This window comes from Dreissena polymorpha, unplaced genomic scaffold, assembly GCF_020536995.1.
Source record: "Dreissena polymorpha isolate Duluth1 unplaced genomic scaffold, UMN_Dpol_1.0 chrUn017, whole genome shotgun sequence".
Classification (NCBI taxonomy): domain Eukaryota; kingdom Metazoa; phylum Mollusca; class Bivalvia; order Myida; family Dreissenidae; genus Dreissena; species Dreissena polymorpha.
The window spans coordinates 176,417-194,276 of NW_026273331.1; the positions used below are offsets into that span (position 1 = coordinate 176,417).

General features: G+C 37.7%; 1 protein-coding gene across 1 annotated transcript in view; it reads right to left on the reverse strand.

Annotated features, from left to right (window-relative positions):
• Positions 1-14,401: 14,401 nt before the first annotated feature.
• LOC127863578 (uncharacterized) overlaps positions 14,402-17,860 on the reverse strand; it is a 139,022-nt gene continuing 135,563 nt past the window's right edge. The window contains exons 6-7 of the mRNA XM_052403140.1: positions 16,838-17,811; positions 14,402-14,558 (exon numbers count right to left, since the gene is read on the reverse strand). The gene's annotated coding sequence lies outside the window, so the exon portion shown is untranslated. The remainder of the gene's footprint in view (positions 14,559-16,837; positions 17,812-17,860) is intronic.

The following is a 17,860-nucleotide window of genomic DNA, read 5'->3' on the forward strand; positions in this document are numbered from 1 at the left end:
GCGATACCCAGACATGGAACGACCAAGTCCCCCCCACATCACTTGACTTTGATACAGCCGAGCCTTTCACCAGACAGTAGTCTTATGTGCTGAGCAGTTGCTGTAAAGTTGAGCGAACCAATATGAAACATTTTGGCCCAGTCAGTTTTTTTAACTAGTACGTACAAAATACACCATCGATTTTTTCCCAATTAGGGAAAGCACCTGCACGTACCACATCCATTCAATTAGGAATAATTAGCGCGATAATACCTGACATTAGACAAATTTGCAGTGTGAAATCTTTCAATTGGAAATTATAATGGTTCTTTTTAATTACACGGAACTTAATTCACAAACCCACCAATATATTATTTGTCTTGCGTTTTTGATGAAATGTTTTGGTGCTCATTTTATAAGTAAACTAGCATATAAGAAAAGTGCATTTTACATGTACTTTGAAAAGGAAGAAACAAATCGCTGTTCACATACACCTGGGAGTAAAATTCTGTTACAGACCACTTGCCTGAGTGACTACCAGCTGACAAAACTAGTTTGAAGATGCCAAAAGTTCCACATTTCACAGTTATCAATACAAAGACACTATTTTTCCCAAGTAAATTGCAAACATTTATCTTGTTTGATATGTTGAGGGAAAAAAAAGTTTCAGTAAACATATTACCCAAACGCACAAAAACACTAATCAAATCACAGGGCTTGTTTTGTTTCATCCTTGTGGTGCAGCCTTGGCCCCCTAATTTTGTGAAAAACTGAAGCTCAAGCTTTTCAAAATTGTAAAGAAATGAAACGCAAACTGTTCAAATTGTGAAAACAAGAGGGCCTGAAAGGCCCAAAGTCGCTCACCTGAGATAACAAGATATTATTGGGACAAATCTTCTGACCAAGTTTCATGAAGATCGAAAAATAAATGTGGCCTCTAGAGTGTTAACAAGGTTTTACTTTAGCCATATTAGGAACAATGCCCCGCCCCCTGGCAGTCATGTTTTTCAACCAACTGGCATCATTTTTAAACTCGTCCAAGATATTATCGGGGTGAATCTTCTGACTAAGTTTCATGAAGATCGGACAGTAAATGTGGCCTCTAGAGTGTTAACAAGATTTTACTATAGCCATATAAGGAAAATTGCCCCGCCCCTTGGAAGCCATGTTTTTCAAGCAAACATAATTATTTTCAAACTTATCCAAGATATCATTGAGACCAATCTTCTGACCAAATTTTATGAAGACTGGACAATAATTGTGGTCTCTAAAGTGTTAACAAGGTTTTACTATAGCCATATAAGGAAAAATGTCCTGCCCCCTGGTGGCCATGTTTTTAAAGCAACCAAAACCATTTTCAAACTCATCCAAGATATCATCGGGACAAATCTTCTGACCAAGTTTCATGATGATCGGAAAATAAATGTGACCTCTAGAGTGATAACAAATTTTACTATAGCCATATAAGGAAAAAAGCCCCGCCCCCGTGGTGGCCATGTTTTTCAACCAACTGGCATCATTTTTGAACTCGTCCAAGATATTATTAGGATGAATCTTCTGACCGAGTTTCATGAATATCGGACTATAAATGTGGCCTCTAGAGTGTTAACAAGATTTTACTATAGCCATACATGTATATAGCCATATAAGGAAAAATGCCCCGCCCCTTGGCAGCCATGTTTTTCAATCAAACGTAACCATTTTTTGAACTCATCCAAAATATCAATAAGAAAAATCTTCTGACCAAATTTCATGAAGATTGGAAATAAATGTGGCCTCTAGAGTGTTAATAAGGTTTTCCCATAGCCATATAAGGAAAAATGCCCCGCCCCCTGGTGGCCATGTTTTTCAACCAACCGGCATCATTTTCAAACTCGTCCAAGATATTATTGGGATGAATCATCTGACCAAGTTTCATGAAGATTGGACTATAAATGTGGCCTCTAGAGTGTTAACAAGATTTTACTCCATAAAAGGAAAAATGCCCCGCCAGTTGGCAGCCATGTTTTCGAGCAAAGGTTACCATTTTTGAATTCATCCCAGATATCATTGGGACAAATCTTCTGAGCAAGTTTCATGAAGATCGGAAAATAAATGTGGCCTCTAGAGTGTTAACAATGTTTTACTAAAGCCATATAAGGAAAGTGCCCGCCCCCTGGCGGCCATGTTTTTCAACCAACCAGCATCATTTTCAAAGTCATCCAGGATATTATTGGCATTAAACTTCTGACCAAGTTTCATGAAGATCAGACGATAAATGTGGTCTCTAGAGTGTTAACAAGATTTTACTATAGCCATATATAGCCATATAAGGAAAAATGCCCCGCCCCTTGGCAGCCATGTTTTTCAAGCAAACGTAACCATTTTCACACTCATTCAAGATATCATTGAGACAAATCTTCTGACCAAATTTCATAAAGATTGGACAATAAATGTGCCCTCTAGAGAGTTAACAAGGCAAATGTTGACGCCGCACAACGCACAACGGACAACGCACAACGGACGACGGACAAAAGGCGATCACAAAAGCTCACTATGAGCACGTTGTGTTCAGGTGAGCTAAAAATGAGTCACACACTCTTTACAATTGTGACAATTTGAGTCGCAAACTTCTTTAAATTGTAATAATTGTTTTGAGTCTTAAAATTCTCATATTTGTGAAAAACTGCCATTTTCTTAGAAGGAAAAATAGCTCTTAATCAAGTTCCATCCAGGCAGGAAACGATTTCAAACAAGAGGGCCTGAAAGGCCCAAAGTCGCTCACATGAGATTCAAAGGAACTGATCTGTTCTGCACAGCCCATCATGTCAATAGAACAATTGTTCTAACCAACTTTCATGACTAGTGAACACCCTGGCAGCCACATTTTTCAACAGACCAGAACCATTTTCATACACATCCAAGATATCATTTAAACAAATATTCTGACAAAGTTCCATGAAGCCATATAAGATCAAATACCCCGCCCCCTTGTGGCCATGTTTTTCAAGCTACTGGGACCATTTTTGAACTTGTTAGAGATATCATTGGGACAAATCTTCTGACCAAGTTTCATGATGATCGGACAATAAATGTGGCTTCTAGAGTGTTAACAAGGTTTTACTGTAGCTATATAAGGAAAAATGCCCCGCCCCTTGGCAGCCATGTTTTTCAAGCAATTTCAATTTCAAGCAAAATGGGACCATTTTCGAACTTGTCAGAGGTATCATTGAGACCAATCTTCTGACCAAATTTCATGAAGATTGGACAATAAATGTGGCCTTAAGAGTGTTTACAAGGTAAATGTTGACGCCGCACGACGGACGACACACGACGGACAAAAAGGCGATCACAAAAGCTCACCATGAGCACGTTGTGCTCAGGTGAGCTAAAAGGCGCTGACTGATACAAAAATTGGGTCGCCCAATGGCAATCTGATATTTTTCAAGAGCAAAGTTTTAGTTGCCAATTCAAGCTGGAGAATGGAATTTTACACTCCTAATACTGTAAAATCATTATATTTGTTGGCATACAATTTCGTTTTTTTTAAATACATAACTTTTTGATGGACATGTAAATTTGCGGATTTCTGATTCTGGAAAAAAAAGAGAAATTTGCATTGTTATGTGTTTGAATAAAATTCATGGAACAGTAAACCAGCATATTCAACAGTAATTAATGTCCCACAAATAATAACGATTTTACAGTAAATATTCCACATGTTTTTAGAAAAGTGTTTGTAATTCCTTATATATTTTTATTTTGATATATGATTGTTCGTTAAGAACAATACTTTTTAATATTTGTCTAAGTCAGGTGTATTCTTTAGTACTTTATACTATGTAAACATAAACTGCTGAATATATTATACATTTTTGTAAATTGACATTCTGCTTATCAGTGAACAAGTTCCAATACATCAATAGGTTCTATCCATACATTTTTATGCTCCCCCAAAATTTTTGGGGGGAGCATATAGTCGCCGCTTCGTCTGTCTGTGCGTCCGTTCGTCCGTGCACAATTTTTGTCCGGGCTATTTCTCTGCAATTAATGACCGGAATTCAATTAAACTTTGTGGGAAGCTTCACTACCAAGAGGAGATGTGCATATTATCAGCCGGTTCTGGTCGGATGATTTTTCACAGAGTTATGTCCCTTTGAAATTTTCCATTAACTGTACATATAGTGCAATTCTTGTCCGAGCTATTTCTTAGCAACTAATGACCGGAATTCAATGAAACTTTATGGGAAGCTTCACTACCAAGAGGACATGTGCATATAATCAAGGGGTTCTAGTCAGATGATTTTTCACAGAGTTATGACCCTTTGAAATTTTCAATTAACTGTACATAATAGTGCAATTCTTGTCCAGGCTATTTCTCAGCAACTAATGACCGGAATTCAATGAAACTTTATGGGAAGCTTCACTACCAAAACGAAATGTGCATATTATCAGCCAGTTCTGGTCGCATGATTTTTCACAAACTTATGGCCCTTTGAAATTTTCCATTAACTGTACATATAGTGCAATTTTTGTCCGGGCTATTTCTCAGCAACTAATGACTGGAATTCTATGAAACTTTATGGGAAGCTTCACTACCAAGAGGAGATGTGCATATTATCAGCCGGTTCTCGTCAGATGATTTTTCACAGAGTTATGGCCCTTTGAAATTTTCCATTGTACATATAGTGCAATTCTTGTCCAGGCTATTTCTCTCCAACTACTGACTGGAATTCAATGAAGCTTTATGGGAAGCTTAACTACCTTGAGGAGATGCGCATAATATTTGTGGGTTCTGGTTAGATGATTTATTTAGAGAGTTATGGCCCTTAGAAATTTTTAAGTTGCTAAACCATCCAACGTATTATTTTGTCCAAAGTTATGCCCCTCAAGACGTTTCCTAATATCTGAATATATAGTGCAATATTGTGAAAAAAAACAAAACTTTGGGGAGCATCACCCATCTCCGACGGTTTCTTGTTTCTTGTATTATTGTATTGGTTTCTTTCTTTATTTAAATAAATTTACATTCCGCAATCAAATAAGAATATGTTTACTAGCTTGAATACCCATTTTGGGCAATTTATAAATACATGTATATTGAGATTTCACATAAAATTTTAGCTCTGTAAATTACACATACATTGCTTACATTAGTATCGCTTAACAATTATTTTTAATTTGAATGTCTAAGTGCGTAATTGTCCCATTAAACACTTTTAAATCATATTGTTTGTTATACCATATTTGTTCTCATCAGAAATGTTAAAACCACTCTACAATAGACTGGAGGCAGACTTTACTTGAGCACTGTTATGGGAAAACTGGGCTTAATACATGATTGTGCATAAAGTGTCGTCCCACATTAGCCTGTGCAGTGCTTACAGGCTAACCTGAGACGACACTTTCTGCCTAGATTTGATTTTTGTTAAAAAGAAATTTCCTTTAAACAAAACATTCCTTAAAAGCAGAAAGTATCATCCCTGATGAGTCTGTGTGCACTCCACACAGGCTAATTTGTGGATGGCACTATAAATGCATAAGCCCCTTTTTCCAAGATCGACGCTCACCTTGTATCACCTTGCGAAACTATGTCTCTGACTGCAGGCAGAATTACTTTCAACCTCATTCTGAGAACACAGGACTTGAAAAATGTTGCTCTAGTGTTGTCACAGATTAGCATGTACAGTCACAAAGCCATAATTTTCTTTAGAGACCTCCTTTGCACAGGATTATCTGGGAAAACACACAAATACATTTCATCCCATTGTCCAAAGCGAGACACATGTGTATTTTGAAAAACACTCAATAACAGACTGGAAGCAGACTCGATGTTGTTTTGTTTCTTACCGTGAGTTCAATGTTGCTGGTTTCTTACCGTGAGTACAATGTTGCTGGGTTTCATAACCTTTGCCTCGTTCTTGTCTATCTCTACTGACTTTGACGACTGAGTTCACAGGACGGCCTCCTGGGGTTGGTCGAGATCCTGACGAGAACAAGGGAGAGAAATGGGGCTTTCAGGCTTGCGAAATATTAGTCAAATTTGAGCTGTGGTAAAAGAGTGATTTTTCCCTCTAGATCAAAAGCCAATTTTGGTAATGATTGGATTTTAAATTGTTGTAAAAACTGGTAGCAATAAGTGAAATAGGTAAATGATAAAATATATGGCCTTAATGTTCAAGGTAAACAAGGTAAAATAATATGTATCCCATCATGTGTTTACTTTCTGTAAACATTACTCAAAACATCAAAGATTACTAAAAGATTACTAAAACTATTTCATATTTTATACAAGATGTGTTTGTGAAACACAATGTCCCCCTATATGACGTTTGACCTTGAAGGATGACCTTGACCGTGACCCTTCACCACTCAAAATGTGCAGCTTCACGAGATACACATTCATGTCAAATATAAAATTGCTAGCTTCAATATTGCAGAAGTTACATAACATGAGCAATTTTGACCCATATATTTGACCTAGAAGGATGACCTTGACCTTTCACCACTCAAAATGTGCAGCTCCATGAGATACACATGCATGCCAAATATCAAGTTGCTATCTTCAATATTGCAAAAGTATTTATAAAAAAGCGATTCGGGCCACATATATTTGACCTCTGACCTTGAAGGATGACCTTGACCTTTCACCACTCAAAATGTGCAGCTCCATAAGTTACACATGCATGCCAAATATCAAGTTGCTATCTTCAATATTGCAAAAGTATTCATAAAATAAGCGATTTTGGCCACATATATTTGACCTCTGACCTTGAAGGATGACCTTGACCTTTCACCACTCAAAATGTGCAGCTCCATGAGATACACATGCATGCCAAATATCAAGTTGCTATCTTCAATATTGCAAAAGTATTCATAAAATGAGCGATTTTGGCCACATATATTTGACCTCTGACCTTGAAGGATGACCTTGACCTTTCACCACTCAAAATGTGCATCTCCATGAGATACACATGCATGCCAAATATCAAGTTGCTATATTCAATATAGCAAAAGTTATTGCAAAATGTTAAAGTTGGCGCAAACCAACCAACCAACAGACCAACCAACCAACAGACCAACAGACAGGGCAAAAACAATATGTCCCCCACTACTATAGTGGGGGACATAAAAAAGGATTCATCAATATACATTTCGTACATGCCATGGTGTATATAGAAATTAAAGTCTTAACAAAAGATGTGTTTTTCAGAAACACAAATCCTCCCTTCTGAGCCGCTTTGAAGCCATATATTTGACCTTTGACTTTGAAGGATGACCTTGACCTTTAACCATTCAAAATGTGCAGCTCCATGAGATACACGTTCATTCCAAATATCAAGTTGCTATGTTCAATATTGCAAAAGTTATGACCAATCTTAAAGTTTTTGGATGAACAGACAGACTAACTGACAGACAGACAGACGGACAGTTAAAAAACTATATGCCGCCCTTCGGGGGCATAAAAATAGGTTAGTATAAACATGCATGCCTGAAAACATTAAATATATACATACTCACTAAAACATATGTAGGTCAAAAACATGTAGGTCAGTAGAAAGGTATTGTACACTAGGATGTTGTGTCAAAGTATGAAGTAAAAATGTTTACTAATGAGGAAGTTAGAGGGAATGTTAATTTATATAACTTTGGATGTCAAAAACATATGTAGGTCAAAAACGGTCAAAAACATACCTAGGTAAAAAACATATAGGTCAGTAGAAAGGTATTGTCCAATGGGATGTTGTGTCCAAGTATGAAGTAGATCTGTTTACTAATGAGGAAGTTAGAAGGAATGTTAATTTATTTAACATTGGATCCATAAGGTCAAGGTCATTCAGAGGTCAAGGTCAAACACATGGAAAGTGGTGTTGAGTATGAAGTTAATATATTAAGTAATGAGGAAGTTAAGGGAAATTTAATGTTTTTCGAAATTTGGACCATAAGGTCAAGGTGATTCAGGGGTCAATGTCAAAATATATACGTCAGTAGAAAGGTCTTGTCCATTGGGGGTTTGTGTTCAATTATGAAGTGAATCGGTTTACTAACAAGAATGTTTTGGGAAAGTTAAAGTTTTCAGAAATTTGGACTATAAGGTGAAGGTCATTGAGGGGTCAAGGTCAAAAACACATATGTCTTGTCCAAAGGGATGTTGTGTCCAAGTATGAAGTGAATCGGTTTACTAGTAAGAAAGTTATGGGCAATGTTAAAGTTTTCGGACGGACGGACAGACTGACTGACGGACGGCTTGAGGGGTCAAGGTCAAAAACACATATGTCAGAAGGAAGGTCTTGTCCAAAGGGATGTTGTGTCCAAGTATGAGGTAAATCGGTTCACTAGTAAGAAAGTTATGGGCAATGTTAAAGTTTTCGGACAGACGGACGTCCGGACTGAAGGACAGTTCAACTGCTATATGCCAACCTACTGGGGGCATAAAAAAGCATTAGGTGCTATGTACATGTGCATCTATTTACAAACATTAAATGTGCAGTTGAAATGCTTTGTTTTTGTATGCAAAGTCAACAACAACTTGTGAATTACAAGAGGGCCATGATGGCCCTGAATCGCTCACCTGACTCATTAAGATCAGATGAAAACTATGACCTCTATTGTCTACACAATGTTTTTCTATGATTTGACCTAGTGACCTAGTTCCTGACTCTAGATGACCCAAATACAATCCCAATCCACATTTCATCAAGATAAACATTCTGACCACAGTTCATAAATATTGGATGAAAACTGTGACCTCTATTGTCAACACAAGGTTTTTCTATTTATTTGACCTAGATTTTTACCCCAGATGACCCAAATACAATCCCACCCAGATTTCATCAAGAATTCTGACCAAATTTCATAAAGGTTGGATGAAAACTGTGATCTCTAATGTCTACACAAGGTTTTTCTATTATTTGACCTAGTGACCTAGTTTTTGACCCCAGATGACCCAAATAAAATCCCAACCCAGATTTCATCAAGATAAACATTCTGACCAAATTTCATAAAGATTGGATGAAAACTGTGACCTCTATTGTCTACAGAAGGTTGTTCTATTATTTGACCTAGTGACCTTGTTTTTGACCCCAGATGACCCAAATACAATCCCAAACCAGATTTCATCAAGATAAACATTTTGACCAAATTTCATCAAGATTGGATGCAAACTGTGACCTCTACTGTCTACACAAACAAATTGTTGACGGACGGACGCACGGACAAACGCAGGCACGCACAACGGACGCCGGACATCACACGATCACATAAGCTCACCGTGTCACTTCATGACAGGTGACCTAAAAATATGTGTCGGAGATAAACATGAACAGTTGTGGTTAAAATCCCATAGAAACAAGGGCTGTTTGTAAAACATGCATGCCCCCCTATATGGGCTATAAGTTGTAGTAGCAGCCATTGTGTGAATACGTTTTTTGTCACTGTGAATGGTGGTGGTGGTGGTGGTGGTGGTGGTGGTGTAGTAGTAGTAGTAGTAGTAGAAGTAGTAGTAGTAGAAGTGGTAGTAGTAGTAGTAGTAGTAGTAGTAGTAGTAGTAGTAGTAATAGTAGTTGTAGTAGTAGTAGTAGTAGTAGTAGTAGTAGTAGTAGTAGTAGAAGTAGTAGTAGTAGAAGTAGTAGTAGTAGTAGTGGTAGTAGTAGAAGTAGTAGTAGTAGTAGTAGTAGTAGTAGTAGTAGTAGTAGTAGTGGTAGTAGTAGTAGTAGTAGTAGTAGTGGCAGTAGTAGTAGAAGTAGTAATGGTAGACGTGGTGGTGGTGGTGGTGGTGGTGGTGGTGGTGGTGATGGTGATGGTGGTAGTTTTAGTACTAGTAGTAGTAGTACTAGTAGTAGTAGTAGAAGTAGAAGTAGTAGTAGTAGTAGTAGTAGTAGTAGTAGTAGTAGTAGTAGTAGTAGTAGTAGTAGTAGTGGTAGTAGTAGTAGTAGAAGTAGTAGTAGTAGTAGTAGAAGTAGTAGTAGTAGAAGTAGTAGTAGTAGTAGTAGTAGTAGCAGTAGCAGTAGCAGAAGCAGTAGCAGCATTACAAGACCAATACTTAAGAATGATCAAATGGGAAAAGGTAACCTAGCACTGGCAGTAAATATGGGGCTCATTTACAGGTCAGATTTGGAATTTCTGCTGTAAAATGAGATTTTAAATGAATTAAAGGGAGGCAAATCTGTAATAAAAAGAACATGCATAAACCGTAGTTGTTTCCCTTGTTTGAACCATGCTAAATCCTTACAAGTTTGGAAAGAATTGGATGAAAAATTTGGACTTCATTGCATAAACACCATTTTCTCAATTCAAGGGGAGGTAATTCTGTACTTCATGGACCAATAATGCTCATTTTTTTGTAGGGTTTGTGTCCTCATTGATATAAAGACACTGTGCAAATTTGGAAAGGATCGGACAAAAAATGTGGAAGATTTTTGAAAGTTTTCACAAAATAGGCAAAAACGAATAAACATGCAAAGTTTAACGAGCTCCTGCAGCCATGTTTTTGGACGAATCAAATTTCTTTGAACAACTTTTTCAGGGGAGCCCTCAAAGGTCATCCCTGTGAAATTTTTTGAAAATCTGATGAGCGGTTTCTGACAAGAAGATTTTTTAAGGTTTTTACCATATATGGTCATGGCGGCCATCTTGGTTATGCGATCAAATTTTTTTTAACAATTCTTTTGTCCCATGACCTAGGGATGCTCCACATGAAATTTAGTTGAAATTGGCTCAATGGTTTAGTAGAAGAAGATGTTTACAAATTGTTTACAGACAGACGGACGGACGGACGGACGGAGGGACGCCGGATACTGAGTGATCACAATAGCTCACCTCGAGCTATCGCTCAGGTGAGCTAAAAAAGGCACCAAGTGTTCTGCGGTCGGAGACATATGCCCCCCAAAACAGGGCTTTGACCTAGTGACCCCAATTTCAATAGGGGTCATCTACTGCCCAAGGCCAATGCACATTTGAAGTATCAAGCCAATCGGTCAATTCGTTGACGAGTTATTGATCGGAAACGATTTTCACACTGTGTGATAGTGACCTTGATCTTTGACCTAGTGACCCCAATTTCAATAGGGGTCATCTACTGTCCAAGGCTAATGCACATGTGAAGTATCAAGCCAATCGGTCAATATATTGACGAGTTATTGATAGGAAACGATTTTCACACTTAGTGTGATAGTGACCTTGATTTTCGACCTAGTGACCCCAATTTCAATAGAGATCATCTACTGTCCAAGGCCAATGCACATGTGAAGTATCAGGCTAATCGGTCAATTTAATGACCAGTTATTGATCAGAAACGATTTTCACACTTAGTGTGATAGTGACCTTGACCTTTAACCTAGTGACCCCAATTTCAATAGGGGTTATCAACTGTCCAAGGCTAATGCACAAGTGAAGTATACGGCCAATCGGTCAACTCGTTGACGAGTTATTGATCGGAAACAATTTTCACACTTAGTGTGATAGTGACCTTGACCTTTGACCAAGTGACCTCAATTTCAATAGGAGTCATCTACTGTCCAAGGCCAATGCACATGTAAAGTATCAAGCCAATCAGTCAATTCGTTGACGAATGATTAATCGGAAACCACTAAGTGTGATAGTGACATTGAAATTTGACCTAGTGACCTCAATTTAATAGAGGTCATTTACTGTCTAAGGCAAATGCACATTTGAAGTATCAAGCTAATGGGTCAAATCGTTGACAAGTTATTGATCGGAAACGATTTTCACACTTAGTGTGATAGTGACCTTGACCTTTGATCTAGTAACCCCAATTTCAATACGGGTCGTGTACTGTCCAAGGCCAATGCACATGTGAAGAATCAAGTAAATCGGTCAATTCGTTGAAGAGTTATTGATCGGAAACCATATTCACACTTAGTGTGATAGTAACCTTGATTTTTGACCTAGTGACCAAAATTTCAATAGGGATCATCTACTGTCTGAGGCCAATGCACATGTGAAGTATCAGACCAATTGGTAAATTTGTTGACGAATTATTGATCTGAAACGAGTTTCACACTTAGTGTGATAGTTACCTTGACCTTTTACCTAGTGACCCCAATTTCAATAGGGGTTATCTACTGTCCAAGGCCAATGCACATGTGAAGTATCAAGCCAATTGGTCAAGTAGTTGACGAGTTATTGATCGGAAACAATTTTCACACTTAGTGTGATAGTGACCTTGACCTTTGACCCAGTGACCTCAATTTCAGTAGGGTAATCTACTGTCCAAGGTCAATGCACATGTGAAGTATCAAGCCAATCGGTCAATTCGTTGACCAGTTATTGATCGGAAACCACTTAGTGTGATAGTGACCTTTACCTTTTACCTAGTGACCTCAATTTCAAGATAGGTCATTTACTGTCCAAGGCCAGTGCACATGTGAAATATCAAGCCAATCGGTCAATTTGTTGACGAGTTATTGGTCGGAAGCAATTTTCACACATAGTGTGATAGTGTCCTTGACCTTTGACATAGTGACCCCAATTTCAATAGGGGTCATGTACTTTCAACGGCAAATGCACATGTAAAGTATCAAGCCAATCTGTCAATTCGTTGACGAGTAATTGATCTGAAACGATTTTCACACTTAGTGTTATAGTGACTTTGACCTTTGCCCTAGTGATCCAAATTTCACGTAGGATCATCTACTGTCCAAGGCAAATGCACATGTGAAGTATCAAGCCAATCGGTCAATTCGTTGACGAGTTATTGATCGGAAATGATTTTCACACTTAGTGTGATAGTGCCCTTGACCTTTGACCTAGTGACCACAATTTCAATAAGGGTCATTTACTGTCCAAGGCCAATGCACATGTGAAGTATCAAGCCAATAGGTCAATTCGTGACGAGTTATGGATCGGAAACGAACTGTTCTACCGACATTCAGACTGGTCTACCAACAGTTCATTTTCACACTTAGTGTGATAGTGAACTTGATCTTCGACCTAATGACTCCAATTTGAATAGGGGTCTTCTACTGTCCAAGGCCAATGCACATGTGAGGTATCATGCTAATTCGTTGACGAGTTATGGATCGGAAACAAACTGGTCTACCGACAGGTCTACCGACAGACATCCAGCAAAACAATATACCCCTTCTTCTTTTAAGATAATAATAATGGCACAAATGTTATGACAAAATAACATAATATGTATTAGATCTAATGTTATATGAAAATACTTTATATTGTACAAGCAAATTAAAATATGTGTACATATATTATTTGCATCTGCACACACAATTTTGTTTTGTAACACAACACACTACAATTTTCCTGTGCTCAACAACAAAATGTCATTGAAATATGAATCACTAATTAGGCCAAAGAAAATAATATGTCTGGCTCCTGTGACATGCTAAAAAAAAATAGGTAGGGTAAGAACGTCATCTGTTCAAGATTCAGAGGGTGACTAAAAAGCCAAATTGTACATAAAAAGCTGCTACATGATGTTAGATACACATGAGATTATATATGTTCATGGTTACATAAAGCTATGATACATACAACATTGAACAATATATTAAAAAATCAGGCCTCTCACCACTCGGAGAAAAAAAACACCAAAAAACAACGTTCCTACCCTACCTATGTTTTTTAGCATGTCACAGGAACCAGGCATATTATTTTCTTTGGCATGAAGGGAACTTATGAATCTTGAACAGATGACAATATTGTAAATTGTTTTATCTGAACGTCAAGACATTGTAGCTTGATTAATGGAAATAAAATAATTCTGTCTTTATGTACACTTTAATGTAAAAAATAAATGTATCATTTCAACAAAGAAAAATTATAACAAAACCCTCGTAACAATTATCTATGTTCATGTTTGGTGAAACAAGAGTTTGAAGCCTGTTATCTGGTTGTGGGTGATACGAGGCAAACAGTTCCTCATATGTCCAACTCATTGTATATGCCCCAAACTTTTTTCTTTATAGCATTCTGAAGGTGTGGCAGCTTTCAATTGTCATGGCTAACAAGCATGTAAACACCGCCATATTGGATTAAGTTTAAATACGCGATAAAAACCGCGTATAACCGTATCGACGTAATTCGCACTCAGTTAATTTCAAACTTGATGAGTTTTGCACCTTAACATTATTTTCGTTCTAAATTTTTTTGTACAAGTAGCAGAAAAAAAGTTTAGGGTCGGCGGTAAAAATTAGGGTCGGTCCGGTCACCAAAACCAGACATATTATTTTCTTTCGCCTTACAGCATCTAATACATACATGAACACTCTATTCCACTCTGAACACCATGATGTTGTCGTCCCCCAACAGTCCCACAATGATGGCTGATGTGGTGCTGCTGTAGCATACTGAGCATGGTCTCCCCACTCCATCCCTCACTGAAACCAGAGTTGCCAGCTTCCTCTTTCCCTCGCTGTCCACCTGTAATATAGTGTGGGACAGCATTCCACAGACCAGCACCTGGCCTGCAGGGGTCACATATACATTCTGTAAGTATTTTAGTTCTGGATCTGTGAAGACAGCCAGGAGTGTTCCATCCCGGGCCAGGGTGTAGAGCTTGTGATTAGATGGGCTGGTTATGTACAGCTTGTCTCCTGTGTGACTCATGGCAAACCCATACACTGCAAAACAGAGTAACAACAAGATCTTGGAATACTGTAAATGTTAATAAGCTTAATAAACAGACTGCAGTAATATTGTATGACATACGAGCCTCTCACAGGCTAATCAGGGATCACACTTTCCACGTATAATGTATTTTTTATTTAATGGTAAACTCTTCTTGACGAAACTCCAGTTTAGGTGGAAAGTGTCTTTACGCACATGTATTTAACCCCCTTATCTCAGAGCGCTGTTATAAATGGGAATTTACACATCTTCAATATGTGCATCAAGCCTAATAATAATAAATGGTTTAGTGTGATATGAAGGTTCTTTATCATTTTTGTTGTAAAAGTTTGACATGTTGACATTTGACTGCTAAGTTAGAAATGAAGTGCTATGTACATTTACAAAGATGGAAACATTTACACAGATGAAAATAGGTACACAGTTCAATCAGCATTTGCATGTGAATGCAACTATATGTAGCAATAATAGATTTCCTACACATGTACAAATAAGATAACAAAGTACTAACATATATGTAAAATTGACCTAAGCAGACATGCGCCATGTAGTTGTGTTGGTAAGTTGTATATAACAAGAAAAATAATGTTTCAAACAACCAATTTTAAATCTTTTTCAGATTCCTTTTCCCCTAAACCACTTACAATAGCAAGCTGTTAAAAATAACTAATTGTATTTACATACATATTTTTGAAATTTCTTAAAATCCAACTACAATAATTTTAAAAGTATCAATTTTATAAGATGATATTTTTTTGATTTATAAAAAATATCATACATGAACAGTTATTTGAAAACCACAAAAATGAAAACTAGCAGCCAATTGTATAAATACGGATTACTTTAGCCAATCCAAAAGATAACCTTTGGTTAAATTTATCCGTTTTTGGATATGTTATCCAATGTGGTAATCCTATTGTTTAAAATTGCAAGTCGCATTGGATATGTTGATCTGAATTGGTAAAAGTTAGCCAAACGAAAATAACCCACAATGCCCCTTTAACACAGCGGATCAGACTATATTTAAACCATGGAACAGACTTTATTTATATTTCTTTAAAATCGTAACGTCATGCGAAATGAGTACATGCGAGTTTTTTTGGCGCAAAATATGCATAACACAATGGGAGTAAGGACTAAAAAGACGTGTGGTGTTAAACGAGAAACAGAATTAATTAATCGTACCAGGTCATAAGTAAGTGTTACAGAATCTGGTGTGTAAAACAACAGGATTTATAGATATAAAATACATGGATTTATGTAATGACGGAATACTCAAACTTGAAGGGAATATTATGCTTTGTGTACACATTAATAAATACCTCTATGATCACATGTATCCTATACATTAACACTGTGGTAGTGTTTTCTGTTGACATATTGCTCCTCGTGTTCATGGGGAGCAATGATTCGAACATGGGGCCCGTCTAACGCCGCAATTACGGATGGACACCCAGCGATTTTGAAAAAAGTCTGCTTAATAATTGATTTCTGTCTGTCCGTCGTCGGAAATTTAATAAATTTGTCTTTCAGGGCACACAGTTCGTCAGTTACTCTGGTTACGACCCTTGAAACCCGTTGCAATGTCAACCCAAAAAGTATCCCCTATTAATTGCAAAAAAATTCCGGAAGCACAAAATCTCAGTCAATATTTGCTGCCTCGGTGTCAAGGGTTGATTCCGTCCAGTTGGTCTCTCAAGTCTATGTCCAATCAGTATTTCTATGCGGCCGATGTTGTAAGGTGTAAATCTAAAGCGTCTACGCATGTCTTCAGGGTCGTCAGTCTCCGTAAATCTGTCCATTCGTCGAAATTGTCTTGGTCGTCTAGCGTTCGGTATTTTAATGCCAGTCATTTTGTCAGTGCGTTCTTTATTCGCATAAAGATAACCGAAGTCAAATACCTTGGCTAAATCTTATCCAAAACTTAGCCAAAACGCCCGCCTGTTCGGATAACTATTTTTTTATACAATCGCTAACACAAAAAGATATCCTAAAATTGAAGATAACCAAAAGTTATCCGCTGGATAAGATTTATCCATATTTATACAATTGGCTGCAGGTAAGAAAGTGTCTCTCCTTGGAACTCTGTTTCTATTTATAGACATGTCGTGCAGTGACAGTCAAAATACTTTATTACTCATGTTTATAAATCAACAATAGTGAAAATCTTTCTGGCTACTGTAGCAATCAAAGGGCACATATAAATTATAGAACAACAACTTTGTAATACATATTTCTAATTATATCAGGATGAATCCACCATGAGTATTACCTGTAACCAAACCTGATGCATCCTCATATAGTTTGCAGACCAGTTCCCCACTTAGTGAGTACTTGAACAAAGCATTACCAGAACAGATGAACAGGTCACCATGGTGACGGGCAATACCATAACAGCTATGTTGTAACTTAAAGTGTCTTCCTGTCACAAGCTGGCTCTGGTTGAATGTGATAAACTGGACCTCATGTGTGTTAATCCAGTCATCCACAGTCACTGCAACCTCACTGGGTGTGATCTGGCAAATACTCTGTGCGCTCACACCACAGTGACTCACCACCTGGTACTGCTGGTTCAGCAGCTTGACTTTATGATTACCCCAGTCTGCAACCAAGAACTGTCCATCTGGAAGAACAAGCATAGCTGTGATCCAGCATGTCTTTGAATCACTTGACATTCTCACATTGTGGGTGGACTTTCCCTGAATAGTAAATACCTCGTCTGAAAAGTTCTCATTCATATATATCTCAGACTGTTGTATTTTGTCCTGACATTTGTAACCGGTTATTAACGAGAGTTCTGTTCGATCCTTCACTTTCCGCAAAGCTTCATAGACTCGCAACAATTCAATGTGATGTCTGATGCAGGTGTTGATCACACTAAGGAGAGGAGCTTGTTTCAGTGTCAGCTCTTCTTTATTTTCCTTAATAGCGCTGTTTTCAAATTCTGCTAATAATGAATATATTTTCTGACGCATTTCATCTACTGAATTTTCCACATGTGCATGTGTTTCATTCACGGAGTTGTCCTCACATTGGACTAAGAAAGATTGTATATTCAGCTGCATTGTCTCCACCATGTTCCGCTCAAGTTCAGCATAGGAGCCCTGCATGGACCTCCTGCTGTCCTCCCTATACCCCTGGAGCTTTTTTAATCTTGAAAGAGTTTTCAGAACTTTGACTGACAATTTCTTTACATCTGATGACTGCCTTTTGACCTTAGAAATAACTTTCACTTGAGTGCACTGACTGAAAGGATAAACATGATTTTATAAATAACAGTATGGCCCTGTATGGC